Raw genomic sequence first — 20,850 nt, forward strand, 5'->3', positions numbered from 1 at the left:
GGGAGAGATGCAGAGCTTCTTCATCTTCTGAACTAGTTGTGAGCTGTGGCGAGCCATCTATTTGCTTGACTAAGCAAGCGCTCAGGAAGCCAGAGAGGTCCAGGAGCTGATCTGGGAAATATACACACGTGACCACGTCCCCAAATCAACACAGGATCAGGACCACGCCAAGTGCTGGTTAGCGGATCTTTCCCGAGGACCTCCAGAGATTGAAAGGCCAATCTTGGCTCAGCCACCAACCTTTCCCCTGTCAACGGTGAGAAAATTTAAAATAAACAGAGCACGATTTATAAGGTTATGTAGTGTTGTTCTATATAATTCCCCCATTTTTATTTTTTCAATAGTTAGCTTTAAAAATCTATTTGCACGTTGTATAATACCTTGTCCTTGAGGGTTATATGGAATGCCTGTAATACTGGTAATTTGTAATGAATTACAAAATGTTGCAAAAGCAACACTAGTGTAAGTGGGCCCATTATCTGTTTTAATAATTTGGGGAAGGTTCATGAAAGCAAAACAGTGTAATAAATGAGTGATAACATGTTTAGTAGCTTCTCAGGTCTGTGCTGTAGCACAGAGGAAACCAGAATAAGTATCAATAGTGACATGAACAAACTGTAATTTCCCAAAAGACGGGATATGAGTAACATCCATTTGCCATAAATGACTAGGTAATAATCCACGAGGATTAACACCATAATGTGGAACAGGAAAGTGAGGTAAGCATTGTGGGCATTGCTTAACAATTTGTCGGGTGGCTTCATGAGTAAGGGAAAATTGTTTGCGTAATGTAGCTGCCGACTGATGGTGTAAAGCATGCGATTGTTGTGCTGCTTGTGAAGCAGTTTGATCATAACTTACCATAATATGAGGGTGTCCAGGACATGGACCATGAGTATCAACAGTATGAAGATAATGAATGCAATACCTTAGCCATTCTTGACAGCATGACGAACGGGAAAGGAGGAGGACAGTAAATTGGGATATGTCCTGCTTTAGGGAAAAGAGATTGAGGAGGAAGAGTAACTTTAACTTTATTTTGGGGAGGAAAATGCACAGGATAAAGATCACGTTTAGATCGAGTTAAAACATCTGCCGTTGCATTCATTTTAGACAATGGACCAGACAAGTTAGAATAAGCACGGATATGCAGAGCTGCAACAGGACCATCGTGGGAACGAATAAGCTGTTGAAGCAAATGAAAAGAGGATGATAATTCAGGGTCATTAGTATATCCTCTGGTCGCAGTCTCCAGAAGAAATAATAAGCTAATAAGATATTTACTATCAGAAAACAAATTAAAAGATATAGAAGGCAAATGTTTAGAAGCCATAATGACAGCATACAGTTCAACACGTTGAGCTGAAGTCAAGGAAGTTTGTTTAATGAGTTTTGTTCCGTCGTCAATGATTACAGTAGCCACTCCTGAAGAAGAATCGTCTGTAAAAACCAAAGGTACATGAGGAATAGGCTGTTGCCTAATTATAGAAGGAAAGATATAAGAGTTAAGTTTGCTGAATTGGATCAATTTATCAGCAGGCTAATGGCATTCCAAGGTACCTGAAAATCCTGCAAGAACAAGACCCCATTCATTACTATGTTGAAAAAGCCAATTTTGTTGACTAACTGAATAAGGGATAATAAGTTGAGAAGGTTCTATACCTATAAGTTGTAAGCATCTAGTTCTACCTTGCATTATTAACTTAATAATAAGTTCATAATAAGGGTTAATAACTTTAGAGGATGTAGTTTTCATATGAATCCATTCAATAATTCCAACAGTTTGCCATAAGATGGCAGTAGGCACATGAGGTGTTGGACAAACAACTAAAGACATGGGCAGGTGAGTATGTATTCGAGTTAACTGTGCAGAGCTGATAGCTCTATTAACTATTTGGGAAGCTTGAAATCCTCTGGAGTCATAGATCGTGAAGTAGAAGGATCTGAGTCACCTTTAAGAATATCAAGTAAAGGCTCTAACTGAGCAGCAGTAAGTTCTAAGGAAGGCCTTAGCCAATTAATATCTCCAAGTAATTTTTGAAAATCATTTAATGTTTTTAAATTATCAACTCGAATTTGCAGTTTTTGAGGCCTAATGGTAGAGTTATCAATATATTTTCCCAAATAGAAAAATGGAGATTGTCTTTGAATTTTTTCTGAGGCAATGACCAAGCCAAATGATTGTAAGGATTGTTGTAAAAATTGAGAAGCAGTCTCTAATCAAGAAATATTATCAGTGGCTCAAAGTATATCATCCATATAATGTATGAATATAACGTTGGAAACCTTTTTCTCACAGGAGTTAAGGCCTGAGCCACATATATTTGGCATATGTAGGACTATTTGCCATGCCCTGAGGCAATACTTTCCATTGAAATCTCCTCATGGGTTCCTTAAAATTTAAGGAAGGCAAGCTAAAAGCAAAATGTTTTCTATCTTCAGGAAACAAAGGAATAGTGAAAAAACAATCTTTAAATCTATAACTAAAAGATGATAATTGTGTGGTATGGCTGTTGGAGAGGGTAGGCCTAGTTGAAGAGCTCCCATTATTAGCATAGTTTTATTAACAGCTCTTAGACCCTGTAATAACCTATATTTTCCAGACTTTTTCTTGATAATAAAAATAGGAGTATTCCAAGGACTACTGGAAATTTCTAAATGCCCTAATTGTTCCAGTACTAATTGTTCTGCAGCTTCTAATTTCTCCTTTGTGAGGGGCCATTGGTCCACCCATACAGGGTCATCACTCAGCCAAGTAATTGGATCAGCAGTGAGTGGAGGAGAATCCAAGGCCCCTAAGAAAAAGCCAAACCTTGTCTATCACTTTTTATTTTCACATCAATAGGATAGACAGTTCCTTTTTGATTTGTTCCCAGCCCTTTTTGTGGGAAGAAATCCTTGATCCAACACCATATTAGAGACTTGAGAATTTGGACTATAAAGTAATACTCCCATTTCTTTTAATATATCTTGGCCCAAGAGGTTTAAAGGCAGCCCAGGCAAAACATAAGGCTGGAAGTATCCTGAATGGCCCTCACTATCTTGCCATAATAATAACTGACTACTTTGCATAGGAGAAGAACGCTGTCCTATTCCTTGAAGTTCTGTAATAATAGGACTAATGGGCCAATGTTTAGGCCAGTACATCTGCGTCATAACAGAGACATCAGCTCCAGTGTCTAACAAACCAGAAAAAACCTTTCCATTCATGGTTCATTTCATTTCTGGACGTTCTTTCCCTATCTTCTGAATCCAGTAGGCAGCACTAGATGATCCAAAAGCCTTTGTTTCTCTCTTTTGATGTTGTAAAATTTGTCCACGAGGTACAAAGGGCAAAAGTAGCAATTGTGCAATTTTATCACCAGGAGAAATCGTTATTATATTTTTAATAGTTTGTGCCATGATTTTTATTTCTCCTTCGTAGTCAGAGTCTATGAGTCCTGGCATAATAGTTAAACCCTTCATGGCGACACTACTTCTTCCCAATAATAGTCCAATCAAACCCTTGGGTAAAGGTCCATAGATGCCCATAGAGAGGGCCTGAGGACCCATTTCAGGAGCTAATACATATCTGGCGGAGGTACTGAGGTCCAGTCCTGTGCTTCCTGCTGTTGCTCTGGAGAGCGAAGATATTGTATGTTTTTGTTTTTGGTTAATGTCTGATTGATAGTTTGAGGAGGATACACAGACGTTGCCCCTATTATTTGTTGGGGCCGGGGAAGGCCCCGGGAGGTGTTTCCCGACAGTGGTGTCCCATCCCTGTGGGCCACTGAGTGACAATCTCGTGCCCAACATTTTCCCCTATTGCATTTAGGGCATAAACCAGGGATTTTCTGACCATCTGGAGGTTTTTGAGTAGGGAAGGAAGGAGCAGGGTTACAATGAAAAGATCCACATTCTCCAGCAAAATGACCTGCCTTTCCGCATTGAAAACTAGTCTTTGTTCTCTTTTGATTGTTTTTAAACCTCACTTTAGTTAATGCTGCAGCCATAGCAGCACCCTGTATATAAGCAGGCCCAATGTCTGCACAAAGGCGAATATAATCCTCCAGTGTTCCCCGTTTTCTCCAAGGTCGAATCGCAGTCTGACACGCATTATTAGTGTTTTCAAAAGCAAGTTGCTTCACTACAATTGTACCAGTGAGTCCATCCACAATGAGTCTCCCCACCGCCTGTAACAATCTATCTACAAAATCAGCATATGGTTCATCAGATCCCTGTCTCATTTTTGAAAGATCCTCAGTTTTGTGTGTAGAAGGTAATTTCCTCCAGCCTTGTAATGCCAAATGATTTATTTGAGGATAAGCAACAAAGGTATAAGTTAATTGATCTTGTAAAGAAATATATGGTCCTTCCCCAATCAGCATATGATAATCCACTGGAATATCATGGGTAGCATTCTTTTCTGCTTCTTCAGCAGCCCGTTCATAAAAATCAAACTTCCATATTAAATAATCTCCACCATTTAAACAAGCTCGTGCAATAGACTTCCAATCAGCGGGGGAAAGAGCTTCTCCTGCAATAGTGTCAACCATAGCAGTAGTAAAAGGAGCAGTGGGCCCATATTGAGCACAAGCAGATTTCAAATCTTTCAAAACTTTAAAAGGAAGAGCCTGATGCTCCCTAATAGCCTGTTGAGGATTATTAGGATCAGGTCTTTCTGTGACAGGACAACAGAAAATAGGATCTTCTCCTCATTTTATTGCTGCTTATACAGCACGTTGCAAGAGACTGAGCATTTTTACAGATGTAGATTTTTGAGGAAGACAGTCCTTACTAATGTGCAGCTTTTTCACTGACTTATCTATCATAGCCATTAGAAGATCATCCTCAGGATGATTCTCTCTTTTATGTTTTTTTTTCTCTCTCTTTTATGTTTAAAAGCCTCATCGGTTAAGTCAAAATGTTCCTCTTCATCTGAAATATTTAAATTAATTAGCTCTTTCGGTTTAGGAAGTGGCGACACAGTAGCTGATAATACAGTCTTGTCTTCTGTCAGAGGCTTATGTTTTTCTGACTTTACATTCAAATCAACACTATCATGAGAAGAACCTAAGCATATTTTTATCAGATTCCACAAACTAAATGTAACAACAGCAGTATGAGTAGGCCCTCGAGACTCATAATAATTTTTTAAATCTTCTCCAACTTTCGGCCAGATTTCTATGTCACAGAGTCGCCATCAGGAAACCAGGGAGATACATCATGGATATGCTGCAAAAATTCAGTCAACTCTGAGGTAGAAACTTTATTACCCCGAGCTATAAGCATCGAACGTAAAACCTGAGCAAATAATTCACGCTCCTTTGAGCCCTTTTGCCCCATCTTATTTTACTTCTGACTGTTGCCTTATGCCTCTATTAGTTTCACTTTTACTCATGGCCACACATATTTTGCATAAGGGTTCTCTTACCTGCACTTTCTTTTCCTTTTAATTGACTTCACGCTTCAGGTCCCTGTTCGGGTGCCACTTGCCATGGACCAGCCTCAGAAAGAGGATTTCACCGCCCAGGGTCAGAAGGGACGGGGTAAGGAACTGAAGTAGCACCAACGAATGGGGTCAGAAGGACCAAGACAACTGATGGTTGCAAGGCAAGTTTCATTATGCTACAGGTGCAGATTATATAGACTAGAAAAGGGAAGGTTGCCAGACGGTGGTTTACATTATCTAATGACTGTCTCGGCTCAAGGTTAACTTCCCTGGGAGAAAACCCATAAACCCAGAATCATCCAAAATAACCTGCATGTGCAGCAGGGAGACAGCTTTGCTTGTCTCATTTTACTTTCTTTCTGATTTCTGGGCCCTGGTGATTTATCTCCCATGGATTGGAAGAAGGAGGGGAACAAGTAGGGACAGTCCCTTCAAGCAGCAGTGGCATGCCTGGCATGTCCGAAGGTGCTCTCAAGGCTGACTGCTTCCCACACATATGTTGGCTTCTTTAAGCCTCAAGCCCTCGATCCTTTGTTGAAATACAATAATTTCATTCCTATGGTTTTCAATACCAAAAACTCAACCTCCAGGAGGGTTAAAGCCTAATTTGTACTCCAAACCAAGTAGCAGTGCAGTTCGCTACTACTGAGGCTGAATCCATAAAGACTTCAAGACCACGACCAGAAGACAAGTTATTATATATAATACCCTAGAAGGCCTGAAACATAATTATCATATACATAGCTGGTCCTTCAGAGCTTTTTACCTATAACATGTTTTTTGATGAAAGTTATTTAATGTACTGGAGATAACTGTGAATTACTGATCAAATATTTGAATACTTATACTTACCTGGAATTTCATTTCTGCTGAAAGAAAAAGGAAGAACAGGACTCACCTAAAAAAAAAACAAACTTTAGAAATGAAAGTAAACATCTTATCACACACTATCACCTTTGGAAGCAACATAGAGGGGCAGTCAACAGTAAAACACTGGTGAAATAGGACAAAACTCTAGGCCAAAAATCCATTATTTTTATCATCAGTGACAGTACCACAACTGTGCCCTTCATAATTAATAAGCACTCCTAAGAATCTTCATTTGGCACCAGATGATGTGTTTAAGAGAAACACTCTGGGAGGTTTCGAATCAGACTTGGTTTTTTGTTAGCCAAGTTACAGGAGAATTTTTACAGTGGGGGGAAGGGAAGAAGGAAACGGACCAGAAAAAGAATTGAAGCCATCATCTACAAACCAAAAAAGCACTGAGAGTTCCAAACGTTATGTCAGACACTAAAATGACTGATATAGGCTCAAGCAGTTTATAAAACCTATAAAAAGACTACACCAGCAAAGTCCCCATTTATCTGTAGAGTTCAGAAACTAAAACAAGGAATATTTCAGCTTAATATCTTATCTCAAGAGAATCATATACACTTCACATGAATAAAAATACCTGAAACCAAACATTTTTAAAAGCTCCCATACCCAAAATAGAAAGAAAACAATTAATTCAGAAGACTCAATCAATCCATGATAATCACAAAACGGCTGGGCAATCTCCATCTCCCTTCCACACTAACCATCCATCCCCTGGAAGACCAAGGGAGATCAGACCTTCCAGACTTACCTTCCAGACACCTGGCTGTGGCAAAATTCGATGGAATCTCCTTGTGGAACAGCAGTTTCCCATCTCTTGTGTCTCTCCCTGTCATGATCATGCAGGAAGCAAGTCTGGCTGTGCTATTTCTTATCATTGTGTGTCACCCATCTGCAACATGATATTGAAAAAGTAGTTCCCTTTCCCCCAGAAGGTTGAGGCTCAGCTACAGGGGTAATTCTCCTGGGCACACAGTCATTATTTAGGCCGACTCAGTGACTTCAACAGGCTTAATCATGTGATCAGGTTTGTTGCCAGCTGCATAATGCTCCCACATCTGTAGATAGAGCTGCTCTAGTTCCATCGTGTATTGTTTGGTGTTGAACAGAGGGCTAGATGTTCTCTGCTTCCAGACTTTGCCACGAATTTTCTTCAGGTATTCTACATCAGTTCCCAGTTTCACAGCTATCTCTTCATATTCTTGTCTATTTTTAACAATCAGCTCAAGACAGCCTAAACAAGTGAGCTGGGAAGCTGCAACTCGGGAAGCAAGAGTCTCTCCTGGCATAGTCACCATGGGGGTCCCTGCCCAAAGGACGTCCATCCCTGTGGTGTGTCCATTACAGAGTGGAGTGTCCAAGCACACATCAGCCAGCTGGCCTCTCCGAACATGTTCCTCTTTAGGAGCAACAGGGGAAAAAATGATACGGTTCGGGGGAAGGCCCATATTTTGTGCGTACTGTTGAATATTAGCTTCTCCTGCTGCTGGAAAACGCAACAGCCACAGTACACTATTGGGAACACGCTTCAGAATATTTGCCCACATCTGCAAAGTAGATGGGTCAATTTTGTATAACTGATTAAAGTTACAGTACACAATGGCATCTTCCGGTAACCCGTACTGAGAACGTGTGGTTACAATAATGGTATGGGGAACCTCCTCTCCAGTGGCAGCCTTATTGTTGATCAGGGTAGTTGCCAGTCCATTGCTTATACTGAATCCATTAATTGTAATCTGAATTTGTCCTCTGTTAATCATTTCAATAACCGCTTCTGCAACAGTATTCATAGGAATGACAGGCATATTAAGAGTTGTATTACTGCTGTCTGCGTTGTCTTCTCCATCAGGACATTTCATCTTGACTATTTGCACATCTGATAGACTATCAAGAAATGCTTGGAGGTCGATGCCATTCAGCACAATCCGATTGTCATAAATGTGCCCATTGGACTTAAAATCGATGACGGCTTTTTTCTTCAGCTGAGGGAACATATTAGCATGATCACCAATAAAGAAAGTATGGGGCATATAAGCCAGTTTCTCAGAATACTGCTCAGCAACTTCAGCAGGTGAAGTTTCCTGATCAGTGATGATATAATCCATGAAAAGCACGCCACTAGTCCCAGGGTACCCCAGCCACATTGCCTGAATAGGAGCTGGCCTGAGAGCAAAGAGTTCATTTCAAGCACCCCTGGTATAACCATTCATATTTAGAAGGATGTGTATACCATCTTGATGGATGCAATCAGCTGCTTTCCCATTGCATGGAATCTGAGAAAGATCAATGAAATGATTGGCTTCTGCCATCACCTTCGCTCGGAAGTTTGTGCCATCATGTGGGCTCAGGGCATAACAGAGTATCTCAAATTTATCAGGATTGTGCATGCCTGGAATAGACTGCATAAGATGAGAAGTAGGATGATTCCCAAAGTCAGAACTCACGTATCCTACACGCAGTCGACCATCACTGAGCTTCAAGTCTTTTGGATGTTCATACGGTGGTTTATGAAGGACACTTATATTAGCCAAGCAGAGGTTCCCATGCCTCTCAGCAGTAGCCTTCCTGAAGCCATGAGAAAGAGGATAGAGCATACTATGATGAGGCTGCACAGAAGGCAACCTATTCTTCTACAACTGGTCAGCCACAATGCTGACCAACTTCTTCATTCGCTCATCATAGTCTGTCCAATCACAGACAACCTGCAGGCAATGAGCCAAATTACAATAAGCGTCAGAAAAATCAGGTTGAAGCTTCAGAACAGTGCGATAAGAAGCAATTGCTTCTGGAATATTCCCTGAATCGTGGTGAATGGAAGCCAGATTGCTGTGGGCATCCGCAAATGCAGGGCTGATCTGAACGGCACGAGTATAACACTGCAAGGCTCCCTGAACATCCTGCATCTCCCGTAGGGTGTTTCCCATATCACAGTAGGCATCAGCAAAGGTAGGACTGATTCGAATAGCCTCCTTATAATGCATCAGAGTTTCCTGAAGTTTTCCCTGCTGCTTCAATACACTTGCTAAATTTGAATGGGCATCAGCAAAGTCTGGGCAGAGTTCTAATGCTTTACGATACAAGCGAACTGCCTCTTCACTGTTTCCCTGTTCTCCTTTGATATTGGCTAGGTTATTCAGAGAGTCTGCATGGGTGGGACACAGCCGGAGAGCTGTATGATAACAATCTTCTGCTTCAGCAACACTGCCCTTCTCTTTGAGAGCGTTTCCTAGGTTGCAGTAAGCATCAGGGAAATGTGGTTGCAATTCAATAGCTCGCCTGTAGGTGTCTATTGCCAGATCCATCAGGCCTTGCTCATAGTATACACAAGCCAGGTTGCCATGTACCACTGCACGATTTGGACTCAAGCTTAGGGCACGAAGGTAAGCTGCCACAGCTCTGTCCAAAATCCGTGCCTCTTTGAAGACATTTCCTAAATTGATATAAGCATCCAGAAAATTGGGGTCAAGGGTGACAGCCTTTTCAAAGTGATGAATTGCAAGCCAAATCTCCCCTTGCGCATTGAAAACACAGCCAAGATTACTCCAAGCTACTGCAAAGTTCGGTTGTGTCTCAATTGTTTTCAAATAACATGCCTTGGCTTCTTCCAAGCCACCCAGGGCTTCGAGCAGGTTCCCAAGGTCACTGCGAACACAGTACAAATCAGGATTTTACTGAAGAGCAGAGACATAAGCTTGTACTGCCCCTTCCATGTCGCCTGCTGCTACCAATGCGGCTGCCAGGTTAATATAACCATCGATGAAATCTGGTTTGTGACGCAATGCATGCTGGTAATGCTCAGTTGCTTCCTGAAACTGCCCTCTTTCCTTGTACACATTCCCCAAATTCGAATAGGCTTCTGCCAGAAGAGGGTTCTGTTTAATTGCCAGAGTACTAAAGTGGGCAGATCTGTTCAGCCTTCGACACTGGAAGTGTATAGATGAAAGTAATAAAAGTACACCAGTATTGCCTGGCTCTTGTCTGCAGAGCTGCATGCAGTGTCCCTCAGCTGTCTCAAAATCTCCTGCCTGATATTCTCGATGTGCCAACTCAGCTAACCCTTGGAAGGAAAGCATACGTTTCGTCGGTTCTGTGCTGTCGGCCACATTGCCCACGTAAGACGCCATCTGGAGCTTCTGGAGAGAGTGAAAAAAAGGGGGTAATTGAGTCCCGCTGCCGCCACTACTGGCAAGAATGTTTCTAGAGGTAGCAAACACAAGCGCAGCAGCCGTACCACTGCTTTGGTAGGATTAAGCAGTGGCAACAGTTACAGGCACCGAACCTTAGGAACTCTGGTTGGCCATCTACCTCTCATGCCCTTGAAATCTTAATTCTTTTTTTTTTTATTAGTTTCTGCTTTATAACAAAGTGAATCAGTCATACATATACATCTGTTCCCACATCCCTTCCCTCATGCATCTCCCTCCCTCCCACCCTCCCCATCCCACCCCTCCAGGCGGTCACAAAGCACCGAGCTGATCTCCCTGTGCTCTGTGGCTGCTTCCCACTATCTATCTACCTTACGTTTCGTAGTGTATATATGTCCATGCCTCTCTTTCGCTTTGTCACAGCTTACCCTTCCCCCTCCCCATATCCTCAAGTCCATTCTCAAGTAGGTCTGTGTCTTTATTCCTGTTTTGCCCCTAGGTTCTTCATGACATTTTTTTTTTAAATTCCGTATATATGTGTTAGCATACGGTATTTGTCTTTCTCTTTCTGACTTACTTCACTCTGTATGACAGACTCTAGGTCTATCCACCTCATTACAAATAGCTCAGTTTCGTTTCTTTTTATGGCTGAGTAATATTCCATTGTATATACGTGCCACATCTTCTTTATCCATTCATCCGATGATGGACACTTAGGTTGTTTCCAGCTCCGGGCTATTGTGAATAGAGCTGCAATGAACATTTTGGTACATGTCTCTTTTGGAATTATGGTTTTCTCAGGGTATATGCCTAGTAGTGGGATTGCTGGGTCATATGGTAGTTCTATTTGTAGTTTTTTAAGGAACCTCCATACTGTTCTCCATAGTGGCTGTACCAATTCACATTCCCACCAGCAGTGCAAGAGTGTTCCCTTTTTTCCACACCCTCTCCAGCATTTATTGTTTCTAGATTTCTTGATGATGGCCATTCTGACTGGTGTGAGATGATATCTCATTGTAGTTTTGATTTGCATTTCTCTAATGATTAATGATGTTGAGCATTCTTTCATGTGTTTGTTGGCAGTCTGAATATCTACTTTGGAGAAATGCCTATTTAAGTCTTCTGCCCATTTTTGGATTGGGTTGTTTGTTTTTTTGATGTTGAGCTGCATGAGCTGTTTATAAATTTTGGAGATTAATCCTTTGTCAGTTGCTTCATTTGCAAATATTTTCTCCCATTCTGAGGGTTGTCTTTTGGTCTTCTTTATGGTTTCCTTTGCTGTGCAAAAGCTTTGAAGTTTCATTAGGTCCCATTTGTTTATCTTTGTTTTTATTTCCATTTCTCTAGGAGGTGGGTCCAAAAGGATCTTGCTGTGATTTATGTCATAGAGTGTTCTACTTATGTTTTCCTCTAAGAGTTTGATAGTTTCTGGCCTTACATTTAAGTCTTTAATCCATTTTGAGCTTATTTTTGTGTATGGTGCTAGGGAATGATCTAATCTCATACTTTTACATGTCCCTGTCCAGTTTTCCCAGCACCACTTATTGAAGAGGCTGTCCTTTCTCCACTGTACATTCCTGCCTCCTTTATCAAAGATAAGTTGGCCATATATGCGTGGGTTTATCTCTGGGCTTTCTATCCTGATCCACTGATCTGTCTTTCTGTTTTTGTGCCAGTACCACACTGTCTTAATTACTGTAGCTTTGTAGTATAGTCTGAAGTCAGGGAGCCTGATTCCTCCAGCTCCGTTTTTCGTTCTCAAGATTGCTTTGGCTATTCGGGGCCTTTTGTTTTTCCAAACAAATTTTGAAATTTTTTGTTCTAGTTCTGTGAAAAATGCCAGTGGTAGTTTGATAGGGATTGCATTGAATCTGTAGATTGCTTTGGGTAGTAGAGTCATTTTCACAATATTGATTCTTCCAATCCAGGAGCATGGTATATCTCTCCATCTATTTGTATCATCTTTAATTTCTTTCATCAGTGTCTTATAATTTTCTGCATACAGGTCTTTTGTCTCCTTAGGTAGGTTTATTCCTAGATATTTTATTGTTTTTGTTGCAATGGTAAATGGGAGTGTTTTCTTGATTTCATTTTCAGATTTTTCATCATTAGTGTACAGGAATGCCAGAGATTTCTGTACATTAATTTTGTATCCTGCTACTTTACCAAATTCATTGATTAGCTCTAGTAGTTTTTCGGTAGCATCTTTAGGATTCTGTATGTATAGTATCATGTCATCTGCAAACAGTAACAGCTTTACTTCTTCTTTTCCAATTTGGATTCCTTTTATTTCCTTTTCTTCTCTGATTGCTGTGGCTAAAACTTCCAAAACTAGGTTGAATAAGAGTGGTGAGAGTGGGCAGCCTTGTCTTGTTCCTGATCTTAGTGGAAATGGTTTCAGTTTTTCACCATGGAGGACAATGTTGGCTGTGGGTTTGTCCTATATGGCCTTTATTATGTTGAGGAAAGTTCCCTCTATGCCTACTTTCTGCAGGGTTTTTATCATAAATGGGTGTTGAATTTTGTCGAAAGCTTTCTCTGCATCTATTGAGATGATCATATGGTTTTTCTCCTTCCACTTGTTAATATGGTGTATCACATTGATTGATTTGCGTATATTGAAGAATCCTTGCATTCCTGGGATAAACCCCACTTGATCATGGTGTATGATCCTTTTAATGTGCTGTTGGATTCTGTTTGCTACTATTTTGTTGAGGGTTTTTGCATCTATGTTCATCAGTGATATTGGCCTGTAGTTTTCTTTCTTTGTGACATCCTTGCCTGGTTTTGGTATCAAGGTGATGTCGGCCTCATAGAATGAGTTTGGGAGTGTTCCTCCCTCTGCTATATTTTGGAAGAGTTTGAGAAGGATAGGTGTTAGTTCTTCTATAAATGTTTGATAGAATTCACCTGTGAAGCCATCTGGTCCTGGGCTTTTGTTTGATGGAAGATTTTTAATCACAGTTTCAATTTCAGTGCTTGTGATTGGTCTATTCATATTTTCTATTTCTTCCTGAGTCAGTCTTGGCAGGTTGTGCATTTCTAAGAATTTGTCCATTTCTTCCAGGTTGTCCATTTTATTGGCATAGAGTTGCTTGTAGTCATCTCTCATGATCTTTTGTATTTCTGCAGTGTCAGTTGTTACTTCTCCTTTTTCATTTCTAATTCTATTGATTTGAGTCTTCTCCCTTCTTTTCTTGATGAGTCTGGCTAATGGTTTGTCAATTTTGTTTATCTTCTCAAAGAACCAGCTTTTAGTTTGGTTGATCTTTGCTATCGTTTCCTTCATTTCTTTTTCATTTATTTCTGATCTGATCTTTATGATTTCTTTCCTTCTGCTAGCTTTGGGGGTTTTTTGTTCTTCTTTCTCTAACTGCTTTAGGTGCAGGGTCAGGTTGTTTACTCGAAATGCTTCCTGTTTCTTAAGGTGGGGTTGTATTGCTATAAACTTCCCCCTTAGAACTGCTTTTGCTGCGTCCCATAGGTTTTGGGTCGTCGTGTCTCCATTGTCATTTGTTTCTAGGTATTTTTTAATTTCCTCTTTGATTTCTTCAGTGATCACTTCGTTATTGAGTAGTGTATTGTTTAGCCTCCATGTGTTTGTATTTTTTACAGATCTTTTCCTGTAATTGATGTCTAGTCTCATAGCATTGTGGTCAGAAAAGATACTTGATACAATTTCAATTTTCTTAAAATTACCGAGGCTTGATTTGTGACCCAAGATATGATCTATCCTGGAGAATGTTCCAGGAGCACTTGAGAAAAATGTGTATTCTGTTCTTTTTGGATGGAATGTCCTATAAATATCAATTAAGTCCATCTCGTTTAATGTATCATTTAAAGCTTGTGTTTCCTTATTTATTTTCATTTTGGATGATCTGTCCATTGGTGAAAGTGGGGTGTTAAAGTCCCCTACTATGATTGTGTGACTGTCGATTTCCCCTTTTATGGCTGTTAGTATTTGCCTTATGTATTGAGGTGCTCCTATGTTGGGTGCATAAATATTTACAATTGTTATATCTTCTTCTTGGATTGATCCCTTTATCGTTATGTAGCGTCCTTCTTTGTCTCTTCTAATAGTCTTTATTTTAATGTCTATTTTGTCTGATATAAGAATTGCTACTCCAGCTTTCTTTTGATTTCCATTTGCATGGAATATCTTTTTTCCATCCCCTTACTTTCAATCTGTATGTGTCTCTAGGTCTGAAGTGGGTCTCTTGTAGACAGCATATATATGGGTCTTGTTTTTGTATCCATTCAGCCACTCTGTGTCTTTTGGTGGGAGCATTTAGTCCATTTACATTTAAGGTAATTATTGATATGTATGTTCCTATTCCCATTTCCTTAATTGCGTTGGGTTTGTTATTGTAGGTATATTCCTTCTGTTGTGTTTCTTGCCTAGAGAAGTTCCTTTAGCATTTGTTGTAAAGCTGGTTTGGTGGTGCTGAACTCTCTCAGCTTTTGCTTGTCTGTAAAGGTTTTAATTTCTCCATCAAATCTGAATGAGATCCTTGCTGGGTAGAGTAATCTTGGTTGCAGGTTCCTCTCCTTCATCACTTTAATTATGTCCTGCCACTCCCTTCTGGCTTGTAGAGTTTCTGCTGAGAGATCAGCTGTTAAACTGATGGGGATTCCCTTGTGTTTTATTTGTTGTTTTTCCCTTGCTGCTTTTAATATGATTTCTTTGTGTTTAATTTTTGACAGTTTGATTAATATGTGTCTTGGCATATTTCTCCTTGGATTTATTCTGTATGGGACTCTCTGTGCCTCCTGGACTTGATTAACTATTTCCTTTCCCATATTGGGGAAGTTTTTAACTATAATCTCTTCAAATATTTTCTCAGTCCCTTTCTTTTTCTCTTCTTCTGCTGGAACCCCTATAATTTGAATGTTGGTGCGTTTAATGTTGTCCCAGAGGTCTCTGAGACTGTCCTCTGTTCTTTTCATTCTTTTTTCTTTATTTTGCTCTGCATCAGTTATTTCCACTATTTTATCTTCCACCTCACTTATCCGTTCTTCTGCCTCAGTTATTCTGCTATTGATCCCATCTAGAGTATTTTTCATTTCATTTATTGTGTTTTTAATCGATGCTTGATTCATCTTTAGTTCTTCTAGGTCCTTGTTAACTGTTTCTTGCATGTTGTCTATTCTATTTCCAAGATTATGGATCTTGGAAATAGAATCTTGGATCAGCTTTACTATCATTATTCTGAATTCTTTTTCAGGTAGACTGCCTATTACCTCTTCATTTGTTAGGTCTGGTAGGTGTTTATCTTGCTCCTTCACCTGCTGTGTGTTTTTCTGCCTTCTCATTTTGCTTATGTTACTGTGTTTGGGGTCTCCTTTTTGCCGGCTGCAGATTCGTAGTTCCCGTTGTTTTTGGTGTCTGACCCCAGTGGCTAAGGTTGTTTCAGTAGGTTATGTAGGCTTCCTGGTGGGGGGGACTAATGCCTGTGCTCTGGTGGTTGAGGCTCAATCTTGTCTTTCTGGTGGACAGGTCCACGTCTGGTGGTGTGTTTTGGGGTGCCTATGGCCTTATTATGTTTTTAGGTAGCCTCTCTGCTAATGGGTGGGGTTGTGTTCCTGCCTTGCTAGTTGCTTGGCATAGGGTGACCCGCACTGTAGTTTGCTGGCCGTTGACTGAAGCTGGGTGCTGGTGTTGGGATGGAGATCTCTGGGAGATTTTCGCTGCTTGATATTATGTGGAGCTGGGAGGTCTCTTGTGGACCCGTGTCCTGAAGTTGGCTCTCCCACTTCAGAGGCACAGCGCTGGCTCCTGTCTGCAGCACCAAGAGCCTTTCATCCACCCGGCTCAGAATAACAGGGAGAAAAAGTAGAAAGAAAGAATTAGTAGAAGAAAGAAAGAGAGAGGGAAAGAAAGGAAGAAGGGAAGAAAGGAAGGAAGGAAGAAAGAAAGAAAGGAGGGAGGGAGGGAGGAAGGATGGAAAGAAAGAAGGAAAGAAAGGAGGGAGGGAGGGAGGAAGGAAAGGAAGAAAGACAGGAGGGAGGGAGGGAGGAAGGAAAGAAAAAGAAAGTGGAAAGAAGAAGGGTGGGAGGGAGGGAGGGAGGAAAGAAAAAGAAAGAAGGAAAGGAGGAGCGGAAGGAGGGAGGGAGGAAGGGAAGGCAGGAAAAAAAGAAAGAACAGGTAAAGTAAAATAGAATAAAGTATGAAATATAGTAGCGTTATTAAAATTAGAAAGTAATTATTGAAAAAAAAAACAAAAAACAAAAAAACGGACCGATAGAACCCTGGGACATATGGTGGAAGCAAAGCTATACAGAGAGAATCTTACACAGAAGAATACACATACACATTCACAAAAAGAGAGCAGGGGGAAAAATCAAAAATCTTGCTCTCCAAGTCCACCTCCTCAATTTGGGATAATTCGTTGTAAAAAGAGGAAAAGGGCGAGAAGTCTGAAATCTTGCTCTCTAAGTCCACCTCCTGAATTTGGAATAATTCGTTGTAAAAAGAGGAAAAGGGGGGAAAGTCTTAAATCTTGTCCTCAAAGTCCACTTCCTCAATTTGGGATGATTCGCGGTCCATTCATGCACTCCACAGACGCAGGGCGCATCAAATGGACCGTGGAGCTTTAATCCGCTGCCTCCGAGGCTGCACAGAGAAATTTCCCTGTCTCTGCTCTCACAGCTCCCGGGTCTCAGCCTTGGACCTGGCCCCGCCTCTGCGTGGAGGTCGCCGGAGGGCGTCCATTCTTCGCTCAGACAGGATGGGTTTAAAGGAGCCGCTGATTCGGGGGCTCTGGCTCACTCAGGCAGAGGTGAGGGAGGGGCGCGCAGTGTGGGGCGGGCCTGCGGCGGCAGAGGCCGGCGTGACGTTGCAGCAGCCCGTGGCGCTCCGTGCGCTTTCCCGGGAAAGCCGTCCCCGGGTCTCGGGACCCCGGCAGTGGCGGGGTGCACAGGCCCCCTGGAAGGCGGGGCGGACAGTGACCTGCGCTCGCACACAGGCCCCGCGGCGGCGGCGGCGGCGGCGGCGGCGGGCAGCGGCGGCGGGCGGCGGCGGGCGGCGGCGGGCGGCGGCGGCCGACGCCTGTGTCCGAGGTCCGCGCCTTACCCGCGGCTCGCGCCTGACTCCGGCGCTTCCCCAAGCAGCCCTCTTAATGCCCTCTCCTCGCGCACCAGGAAACAAAAGGGAAAAAAGTCTCTTGCCTCTTCAGCAGCTCCAGACCCTTTCCCCGGACTCCCTCCGGGCTAGCCGTGGTGCACTAACCCCTTCAGGCTCTCTTCCTGCCGCCAGCCCCAGTCCTCTCCCTGCGCTCCGACTCGAAATCTTAATTCTTAACCCTGCCCTCTTCCACCATTTTTCTCCTAATCAGGGAATAAAAATTACCTATCCATTTGCCTTAGAAGAAATCAAAAGTCAGTAGTCCAAACACTTTTTAAAATATTGTTTTCTGTCCAGTTGGAAATGAAGTACATGATTGACTTTTCTTCATCATTCATATAGTCAACGTGGAAAACATTAGGGCCATGAATTTCAATACAGTACGATGAGAAAATTTTAAATTGGCCTTCCCAAACCACTAATAAGTAACCGATGTTGTATATAATGCTAAAATCTTAGAGACTGAGTTTGATATTTTAAAAGTTCTGAAAACATTAGCTAATTTCTCATCAAATTTCTCATGACTCAAACCTGAGTATTACTTTTTAAAAGATAAATTTATTTATTTTTATTTATTTATTTTTATTTTGGCTGCATTGGGTCTTCAGTGCTGCGTGCAGGCTTTCTCTAGTTGCGGCGAGCGGGGGCTACGCTTTGTTGTGGTGCCGGGGCTTCTCATCACAGTAGCTTCTATTGTTGTTCCACAACTCTATGGGTTCCTTCTTAGGTCCTACGAAGAACCCTAGAAATTAGTTCATGTAATTATATGTTTTTGCAAAATTGCCAAAAGTGAGATATTTTAACTTCCATCAGGTAAGACCAGCGTCTATTTCTTTGCCAATTTTTCTTCTATCATAGTCCGCTATGTTGGATCATATTGGATTGGTCACAGGCTTTTTTGAAATCCGGCTAAGGAGATGTTTTAAGTGAGGCTATTATGTGATTTTCAGACACAACCATATGTAATTGACTATATAATATCCCATTACAGGAATAACTTCCAGTACTCTTACTGACTACTCTACTGACTTAACTAGCACAAGACACAGAAGCGTAAGGACAAAAACCACCTTACAATATAGCCATGTCTTGCACTTCATAGCTCTCAAAGCATGTGCATTTGAAGAAGAAAAAAAGAACTGAAAAGTATAAAACCAGAAGTTATTCTGCGGAAAATTATTTCAATCATCAGGCATGTGAAAGATAAGTCAAAGATTCAGGTTTCTTCAATGCTTAGTCAAAACGGAAATTTCCTTCTGTCAAGAATATACTCCAGGGCTTCCCTGGTGGTGCAGTGGTTGAGAGTCTGCCTGCCAATGCAGGGGACACGGGTTCGTGCCCTGGTCCAGGAAGATCCCAAATGCCGCATAGTGGCTAGGCCCGTGAGCCATGGCCACTGATCCTGCATGTCCGGAGCCTGTGCCCCGCAACGGGGAGAGGCCACAACAGTGAGAGGCCAGCATACTGCAAAAAAAAAAAAAAAAAAAAAAAACACCAATATACTCCAGGGGCTTCCCGGATGGCACAGTGGTTAGGAAGCCACCTGCCAATGCAGGGGACACGGGTTTGAGCCCTGGTCCGGGAAGATCCCACATGCCACGGAGCAACTAAGACCGTGTGCCACAACTATGGAGCCTGCTCTCTAGAGCCCGTGAGCCACAACTACTAAGACTGTGAGCCACAACTACTGAAGCTTGCGTGCCTAGAGCCCGTGCTCTGCAACAAGAGAAGCCACCGCAATAAGAAGCCTGCACACCACAACAAAGAGTATCCCCCAGTCGCTGCAACTAGAGAAAGACTGCGCACAGCAACGAAGACACAACACAGTCAAAAATAAATAAATAAATAAAAGAATATACCCCATCAATAATGTGTGTAATGGAATGGTGTGAATGAGTATTTTATCAGAATTCCTGTAATGCACAATCCTATAGCAGTACTGAAATCAGTAATGCATTTATAATAGTAAATATTTATGAGGAAGTAATCCATAGAGGTTTTCTCAAAGTTAACAATGAAAATTGATGTGACATTATCAATAATAAATTGTGACGCTGAAATAAACTTTTCTAAACTATTAATAACTAAAAGCAAACTCTAATCAACCATGTTAAAAGAAATCTATGTCTATAAACTACAAAGTTTATTCCTTAAAATTTTATTTCTAAAACACATAAACTGTCATATGAGGAGGCAGTTAAAGAATATATAGCTACAAGAGTTGGGAAAAAGTCTTATAGAGACACATCTGGCAGTAGTTAATTTTCAAATGTCATTTTTCTAGATTTTGTGACACCTATAGTATTGATATTTGAAAGCATTTAAAAAATTGTAATTTGGGCTTCCCTGGTGGCGCAGTGGTTGAGAGTCCGCCTGCCGATGCAGGGGACACGGGTTCGTGCCCCGGTCCGGGAAGATCCCACATGCCGCGGAGCGGCTGGGCCCGTGAGCCATGGCCGCTGAGCCTGTGCGTCCGGAGCCTGTGCTCCGCAAGGGGAGAGGCCACAACAGTGAGAGGCCCGCGTAACCAAAAAAAAAAAAAAAAAAAAAAATTGTAATTTGAAGATTTGCTATTTCCAGGTAGAGTAAAATATTTTGAAGCAAAACAACATTTCCACTGAGAAAAATTAAAAAAAACCAAATAAAATAGTCAGCATTCAATCAAAAAGTTCTAGACATACCAAGAGATAGAATCATATGACTAAAATTCTAAGAAAGGAACAGATAATACAACAATATTTATATAAGATATTGTGTATCTTTATCAGGAAAAGTCTTTATCAAGAAAAGACTTTAAAATCATCAGAATTAATATTATATTTTATTTATTTGTATATTTTATTTATATATTTATATAAAGGACTTAAAGATAAAGCCCTAGTTAAGGCAGTGACAAAAGCAGTAGCAGTGGGAGTGAAAAGAAATGGTTATATTCAAGGATATTTTGTCAGTAAAAGTCCAAGATCAAATGTCTGACTGCATACATGGGATGGATAGACGGAGTGGGAAAAATCAAAGTTAACTATAGAGGTTCTAGTGAAGATGGGGTTGCCATCACCCAACCCAAGGGGTTGCGATCATCCCCAAGGTCTAGGAGACTCAAGGGAAGGTTGTGGTCGAGGAAAAGTTAATTGCTGGGAAAATAAGACTCCCAGTCTCTCCATCTCCTTATACTAGTTTTTTTTTAACATCTTTATTGGAGTATAATTGCTTTACAATGGTGTGTTAGTTTCTGCTTTATAACAAAGTAAATCAGTTATACATATACATAT

The 20,850-nt window shown here is 41.3% G+C and overlaps 1 long non-coding RNA gene across 1 annotated transcript in view; it reads right to left on the reverse strand.

Moving 5' to 3' along the window:
- Nucleotides 1-10,325: 10,325 nt before the first annotated feature.
- LOC308610983 overlaps nt 10,326-20,850 on the reverse strand; it is a 104,520-nt gene continuing 93,995 nt past the window's right edge. Inside the window, exon 6 of the long non-coding RNA XR_014014720.1 lies at nt 10,326-10,443. This is a non-coding gene — a long non-coding RNA (uncharacterized lncRNA). The remainder of the gene's footprint in view (nt 10,444-20,850) is intronic.

Source organism: Mesoplodon bidens, assembly GCF_964165515.1.
Source record: "Mesoplodon bidens genome assembly, contig: HAP1_SCAFFOLD_49, whole genome shotgun sequence".
NCBI classification, from domain to species: Eukaryota; Metazoa; Chordata; class Mammalia; order Artiodactyla; family Ziphiidae; genus Mesoplodon; species Mesoplodon bidens.